At 42.7% G+C, this 7,955-nt stretch overlaps 1 long non-coding RNA gene across 3 annotated transcripts in view; it reads left to right on the top strand.

Annotated features, from left to right (window-relative positions):
- The window catches only part of LOC118410898, a 9,939-nt gene extending 8,196 nt beyond the window's left edge, over nucleotides 1-1,743 (top strand). For all 3 annotated transcript variants that reach the window (XR_004830615.1, XR_004830616.1, XR_004830614.1), the window contains exon 3: nucleotides 1,094-1,743. This is a non-coding gene — a long non-coding RNA (uncharacterized LOC118410898). The remainder of the gene's footprint in view (nucleotides 1-1,093) is intronic.
- The last annotated feature ends 6,212 nt before the right edge of the window (nucleotides 1,744-7,955 follow it).

Raw genomic sequence — 7,955 nt, 5'->3', positions numbered from 1 at the left:
AAAAAATCCGGGGCCCGGCCTGAACCTAATTAAGCCCGGTATCCACAAAGCGTCCCCATGGGGCCGCGTGGAGGTCTCGCCCAAAAAGTGCCAAAGAATAAACAAAACAAAAAACAGCCCGACAATGCTCTTTTTCTCATTGTCACCTAAGCACAATTCAATTAAGCTAGATATGGAGTTTTCTATATTTGATTCCCTTCCCTTCCTTCACATATAAAGTTCTCTTTCTTTCCTTTATCGCTGTCAACTCTCTGATAACGCTGACGTATCTGTTAATGTGCATCACAAGAAGCACACATCAGTAAGGTAAGAGATATCAGTATTTTACGACAGAATTGTACTATTGCCTGTTAACGTTGGCGTTTCCGTGACTTGATATACGGCAGCCATGCAGTCCAGACCTTGGCAATGCAAATATTTGTTTGCTAGAAAGCAAACAGTACCAAAGTTCGCAGCTGTTATCAGGGGGCACACACTGGATGTAATAGCAACGGGAAAGTGAAGGATAAGGTTCGCGATAAGAGATCATTTGTCAACGTTGTTGACATGACTGTCAAACGAAATATAAAAAGGAAACAAGAGAGTTCACTTGCAGTACCGTAACAACTCACAAGGGAGCCGAAAATTTAAACATCTTAAGGTCTCACCAAGACCTAACCACATATAAAACCAACCTAGGCACTTTCGACTTATCGTGTTGATAGACTGTAAGGCACACACGAATGCTCCCCCTAACCTTCAATCTTCAAATTGTTGTTACACATTTATGTTTTGTTATCATTTATTCCCAATTTCAATTATTTTATTCGAATTGTGCTCAGTAGTTGTTAGGAGGAGGGCCCCTATAAGCCTTTTTTGGCTTCTCCCTCTCTTCCGCACGGCTTTTATGTATCGTTTATCTTTGATGTATTTACTTTTTTAAGTGTTGATAAATCAAATCAATTCAAATCAAACCTTGGCGAAGGTAAAAAGAACAAAAGATATATTGATAACCCAAGCATTGTAGCGAGCTCAGTTGATCAAGACCATGAAATGACGGAGGCATGAAGTTTTCAAACTCTATGTCTTCAATATTATTCTTCATTGTTTCTAGGTGTGGCCGGTGGTTGCCATGGTGACGGTGGGAACCGCCCTGTGCGGTTTTATCTACAGGACCAAGTCCTACGTGGGATCCCAGGGCCGACGTGAAAGCTTCCTGGTCTTTGACCCCTCGCGCAAGTAGGGCATTCCATCGGTGACGTCATAGGAGTGCCCGCCGCCATATTGGAGTCTCATTTGCATTTAAAGAGAGCTCCAGCGTCACTTAAGATATTACGACGCCATCCATCTGGATGATCGAAATATTTTGAAATTTGTCGATAAAACATATAGCTGCTATGCAAGGGTGTAGATATCAATAATGTGAATATACATATATACATTTTATTGCTAAAGAAGATACTAGAATCTTTGGCGATTGCTGTGACTAAGGCTGATTATTGTCATGCCTACGTATATACCTACTTACCTACTATTGATTGACATATGCTCACTGAACAATTCTTACAAATGCAGAACATTAAAAAGTCATTGACTGTGTAGGCTCGTATGAACAGTAAAGCTTGTACATTCAACGAATGAACCAAGTCTATCGTACCCATAATGTTCAAGGCACGTACGTGTTCTTTGACCAGTCTTCGTCTATATCCACTGGGCTCTTGTACAAATTCCTGCCATTAAAGATTTATTGAGCGTGAAACTTTATATCTGTGGAGCCACAAGAATGTGCGAAAGAATCTAGACTGTTTTCCCAATGTTTGAACCGTCCAACGGACGTATTGCAGGAGCGCCTATCGGACATTTTCTACAAATTCAACCTCGAGTGCGAAAAGTGGTATTTCACTACACTTGGGTCACAGCTGTGGCACTCCGGGGTTCGCAAGATTTCTGGACGAATTTCATTCGTTTTGTGTATTTTGTTGTATTCTAAGTAATACTTTTACGTATTACGCAATATCTAAATTCTAAAAATAATCTGCGAGAATAACAATAGTGCCAGTGAACGAACCCCACAGTGCCGCACCGGTGCCCCATGTGTAGTGTCACGTGAGATACCACCTTGAGTGTGAAAAATCGCATTTGTGAAGCCTCCTTTGCCGATTTCTAGCTAGTCATACGTCTTTGTGGGGAGCGCTGATTCACGGATTCAACATGGGCTAAGGTTCTCTTTACCGGGAGAGTACCTAGGTTCCCCCGCGTGAACTCCCTCTTCTAGCGCAGCTTAAAGTCTCTGAACACCCTTCGCCAGTTTTTATACATGTAGAGCACAGTCATGTAATTTATTGGAGAAATCCATGCCGTCGTATCGATTTTTTTGAGGTGTCCAACTGATGGGTACTCGTGATCCCCGGCGGACAGTGGCATCAATAACCACCCGTCCCTCTACTCAACACATTACACACCTAATCTCAGCTGTAGCTACAGCAGAGTGATAAATTGTAAACTTTAAGGCCCCTTCACATGAATGCAAGAATGAGCCGGAATGCCGTCAGAATGAAAAGTCTTTTCTATTCCTGGGAATTCATAGTGTATTCTAGAAATTCTCACCGCATTCCAGATATTTGTGACCGTTCTTTCGGCTGGCCCGAAAGTTTTTGGCATGCTAAAAACTTTCGAGATCCATTTGAAGTTGAAAAATATCGAACGGCATTCACAGTGTATTTTAAGTGTATTTTGACAATTCTGACTGCAGTATGACCGCATTCTACGGCATTCCAACATTATTCAAAACATTCTTACAAATGTATCTCATTCGATGGAGAACCGAAATGGCAAGCCACTTCGAATCCTGCCAGAATCTGGCCAAAAGAATGAGCACAAATATCTGAAATGCAGTGAGAATTTCTGGAACACACCACAGATTGCCAGGAATTTCCAGGACTAGAAAAAAAATTCATTCTGACGGCATTCCGGCTCACTCTTTCTCTCGTGCGAAGGGGGCTTGATTCGATTTCAGTGTGAAGGCCCTATCAGTGACAGGCGCGTGTCTGACGTGATCGTCTGATAGTACGTTGCCATTGCCATGGCAACATTGACAGCTCTCTCTCCACTAGTACTACAGATAGCTCTCTCTCTCCAGATACTTTCCTAGTTATTTTCGCTAAGTGGTACTTGGTTTTAGAAAGATGAATAATGGTATTGCTGTTCGAATGATGGTATATGCTGTTGTGATTGTGATATCAATCGTTTTGTCCAGTTTCAATACCACATTGCGCGAATATCGATCGGACGACGAGTCTGCGGGAATCGCTCGAGTCTCGTTTATAATAATAAAGTTGTTGCACAACAATAGTACAATGTAAAATGTATGGCTTATATGTGATATGGACGGTTTTCAGGTGAAAAATATTAATACGCGTAACCCTCTGTCGATCTTCCATCTACACGCCCGAAGATCGTGGATAATGTGACAGGGGTACTAAAAAATTGGATTCTGTGCGATTAATGTCCTGCAAACGAGATACTGTAAACGCGTATCGCCGTCTATATCGGGAACACGGTAGGGAATCTCTTTTTTCCCAGAAACAATAACGAACCTACGCGCGCAAGTGCGTCAGATATAACCTAGTAAGTAGCATGTCTCTTGGCGTAGTTGATAACAGACAGAGAAAATGAAAGCGAAAGAAAGTAAGCGCATCAGTCTTTGCGGGGTGTTGGATCTTATAGATTAGATTCAAAAGGTCCTTCATTTACCAGTGCGTCACGAAATGAGATGTCTTGCTGAAGTTTTCCCCAAGTTGAGATTACATCGCCTCTTTTAAATTCCGGACGTTTCTTGAAATCGCCAAGTGAATCGCCAAAAGAACAGTCACTGAAGCAACTGGATATGATTTTGGAAACGGTCCAAGAAGTGTGAAGTGAATCTCTCGGAAAATTTAAAGTTAACTCTTATAGTCTGCAAAAGTTCTTCTATTCCCAAATTTGGCACATTTGAAAGAAAGTTATCTTGTAAACTTGCCAATGGTTTGATGGATACTGGCGTTTTCTAGAAACTTCGTAGATTCTAAAGAATTAGATTTCTATTTTCAATGATTTGCTTGTGTTGTATATTGATTTAGTGCGATTATTTTATTGTAATGAGTGTGGTGATATGTATTGCTTTCTTAATCATTACTACTAGTCGAAAACATCACAGAACAAATAGAAACAGACTAAAACAAACGTACCAAACTCTGTGAGGCTTTTCAAGTTGATTAGAATCGATTCCACAGTATATTACATCGGTTCTCTCAATGCAACCTTTTCACTAGTTCAAATTGCATCGCTTTTCTTTTATTCAAAACACTCCTCTATCGGTAACTTTCTCAGACATTGGTCATCCTCGAGTGACCTACCGAACATCTTTGAGATGGTCGCGAAATATCTCTTGTCATAACCTTCGCGCGTATTCCATTCCTTGAACAACTGTAGCGCAAGATGTTTAATGCAATGTATATATGAATGGTGGCGCTGGAGTCGCGTAACTGGCAGAGCGCTGAGCTCAGAAATTAGAGGTCCCGGATCGGATACTCGCCAAGCTCTCGACGTTTTACTTTTTGGAACGGCACTCTTGGGAAAAGCACTTTCCTCACTCCACCCAGGAGGTAAAAGGCAGTGACAGGAGAGGGATGGACTCCACCTTCCAATACTGTACCCTAGACACAGTGGATAACAACCCATGGCCACTGCCCCTATGGCCTCACAAAAACGTTACGGGACTACCAACCTTTATACCCCCGTCACAAGTAGCGAAAATCTATCGGACGACGAGTCTGCGAGCTCTAAATTACGAGGAGGCATGACCCTGACGGGAAAGGGGGGAACTCTGCCATTTCTTCGTCGGCATCAGGGTCATACCTCCTTGTAATTTATAGCTCGCAGACTCGTCGTCCGATCGATTTTCGTTACATGTGACGGGGGTATTACCAATATCTATAAGACCCCCATTCCACAGACGGAGATCATGCTGCGACCTCGCTGCGACCTATGTGGGATTTGTGTCTTCATAATAGGAATATCAAGCACAATGTAGACGTATGACTGAAGAGACAGCTAATCATACAGTACGTTTATTCGTCTACGTACTGTCTTCCTGTTAGCACCATCCAATGCATATGTCTCCCAAAATGTCGGGAATTTCATCCTCCACTGCATACAGGAAAGAAATCAAACCAAATAGCATTCATTTTAGATTAGAAGTGTCGCTATTTGATGACCCCTATTTTACTTTATGTCCATTTTGTTATTGTATATTATTCAATATTATTGTCATCATTGCACTTTAATGTATATTTGCAATTAGCCTTCGGGCATGAGTTTGCGATAAAGATTATTTTATAAAGTTCACCCAATTCCCTGTCCGATCGCTCTGTCATCACGTACACCCAACGATCGCGTGCGGATAGGCGGTTCAGTGGCACTCTGACTGGGGGATGGGGTTCGAACCCTCGACCTTCTGCTCCCTATACAGGCTTGTCAGCCACTTAAGTACGGAATGTAACTACGTGTCGAACCCACAACGACAATCCTGTCGTCAAGCACGATGTCCAAAACACCAGCGCCCTGCCCCAAAAAGGGGGTCGACTCTATGAAAGGAAACAAATGTCATATAGTTGGTCCTTAAACCAAGATTACGAGTCTCAGAACACGTCGGCTCGTACAAACGGGTAAGTTTCCATTAAGAGTCTGAATAATTGTTTTAAGCGACTCCGACCGTGGAAAGGTGTGAATCCACGTCGAAAAACCTGTCGGGACCGACGCCTTCGTCGACTAGTGTGTCATCAAGATCCCACAACAACTGTGCCACACCCCGAAGGAACAGACAACCCTTAAAGCAACAACTATCATTCTATCGTAAATTTATGGGTTCCTCGACCCGGAGACTCACAACCCACCGGCTGAAAAAGGCGAACCATTAAGATTCTAGCCCACACGTAGAGTCCAAACACCTGGATAATTATCTTTTAGAAGTCGTAGCCGTCGGCGAGCGTGACGTCAAAACCAGACGACAACTACGCCTCTACCAAGAGCCAAGGACCTTTAGAAAGCATCGACTGTAATTTTATCCTAAATTCATGGGTTTCTCAACCCATTTTACGAGTCTCTCATAATAATGGCTGGTATAGACCCCCTTTTTCATGATTCTAAGTCATATTTAAGAGTCCAAATAATTCTAAGCAATGTTTGAAGCGTTTAAACCGCCGAAAGGTGAGAATTCCATCAAGACAGAGGTCGTTGACTAGGGCGGCGTCATAATCAGAAAAACAACAACGCCCCGCTTCAACACTAAAACGGCCATAAAAACGACATTTTATCACATTTTATGGGTACCTTGACCCAAATTATGAGTCTCGTATAACACCGGCTATTAGAACTGCAAAAATCCCTGCTTACGTTTAAGAGTCTGAAAGATAATCTTCAAGCGCCTGCGACCTCCGACTGGTGTGTTATTATAGAGTGCAGCTATTATATCATTCATCATGTACTTGTATCATCTGACGTGTGGAGATAACGTGTATCCTGAAGGCATTGCGCAATGCAGTACTGTCGGGCCGGCTGTGGGCCGGGGGAGGGCCACATATATACAGTTTGTAGCAAGGCGTACCCATGTCTGTGTCGGGCTGTATGATGGATGGATTGTAATAAGATTTGGTATGTGAGAAGGTGTTGGGAAGACTTTAGTTTTGGGCCCCCCGGTTGTGTGATCTTGGTACTGCAGCAAAACTTAATTTTGGACATCTTTACACCTAGACATGCTTTGGCCTTGATTTTCTTCTTGTGATGTAAGGAAGAAGTGATGTATGTTTGCCCACCCCAGCCCTAGCGGCTTGCTGTGGAACTGCAGGGGCATTCTGAAGGTATGAGGTCTCCGAACTCTTGTTCTTCCTTCTCTTGTCATCACTTTTGCTTCACTCTTCCTCTTCAGAACTCCACGCACGCATTTCTTCTGGGAGTCAGGGCTTTGGAAATTGTAGAAATTTGACAAATATGATGCTGAAGTTTCCAGGTAGATAGACAACAAGTAACCATTTTGCTATCAGGGGTAGAATGAATGATTTAAAACATCGTGAAAAATGGAGGGATTGTTTTGCGTGTGTTTAAGTGTGTTTGTGTGTCTGTCTGATATGTGTGTTTGTGTTTCCGTAATTTTGTGGTCATTATAACTTAAAAACCTCTCGGAATGTATTGTGATGATATTTGGTTGGTAGTGGAAAGACGAAGGTCAAGGTAAATTTTGAACCCCCATCGCGTGACCTTGGCACTGCAACAGAACCCCTGGTTTTGCGTCTTTTGTCCTTGGCATGCAATATTGTCTTGGTACTTTTATGGCCGATAGCTCTAATGTTATCCCAAAGCATTAGGGATAGCAAATACTATTTTAAATGTTTTGGTAATGACACTCATTTTATCTCAATACTGTTTTAATTTGTCTATCTGCAACACTTTTTAAGTTCGATTTTAACCACTTTGATGTTATCTGTTTGTAATGACAAGTCGTAATTCAGCCGTGTGGCTGCAATGTCATTGTCAGTTTGTTGAATTGCGAAATAAACCAGTCATATAAGCAAGCCCAACCCTCTTAGCAAGCATTCTTATTTTGTTCTATTTCTAAGTTTTCCTAAGAGACCCCCCCCCCCCCACACACACACAGTATGGGATAGGGCCACACAAACTCAATTCCAAGAGTGCGTTGACTTTTTCTTGCTGTTTCCTAATAAGCAAACCCCGCTGAATGCCATCCCCTGGATGCGAAGCGGTGGGAAGCGACGCGCTACAATGCTCACACGGGGGTGACAAGCTGACACGGATCAAGAGGTTTTGGCGAGCGACAGAGAAAGAAGAGACGACCACTGATACACTGCCCTCGGCTACAACCCTTGGCCAGACTCCAAAAGTAAACTCACACATCAACTTGTAACAACCTAGCCTCCTTCCCA

Source organism: Branchiostoma floridae, chromosome 3 (assembly GCF_000003815.2).
Source record: "Branchiostoma floridae strain S238N-H82 chromosome 3, Bfl_VNyyK, whole genome shotgun sequence".
NCBI classification, from domain to species: Eukaryota; Metazoa; Chordata; class Leptocardii; order Amphioxiformes; family Branchiostomatidae; genus Branchiostoma; species Branchiostoma floridae.
Note: the sequence above shows the minus strand (reverse complement) of the source record. Positions and strands in the feature narration are given on the sequence as shown.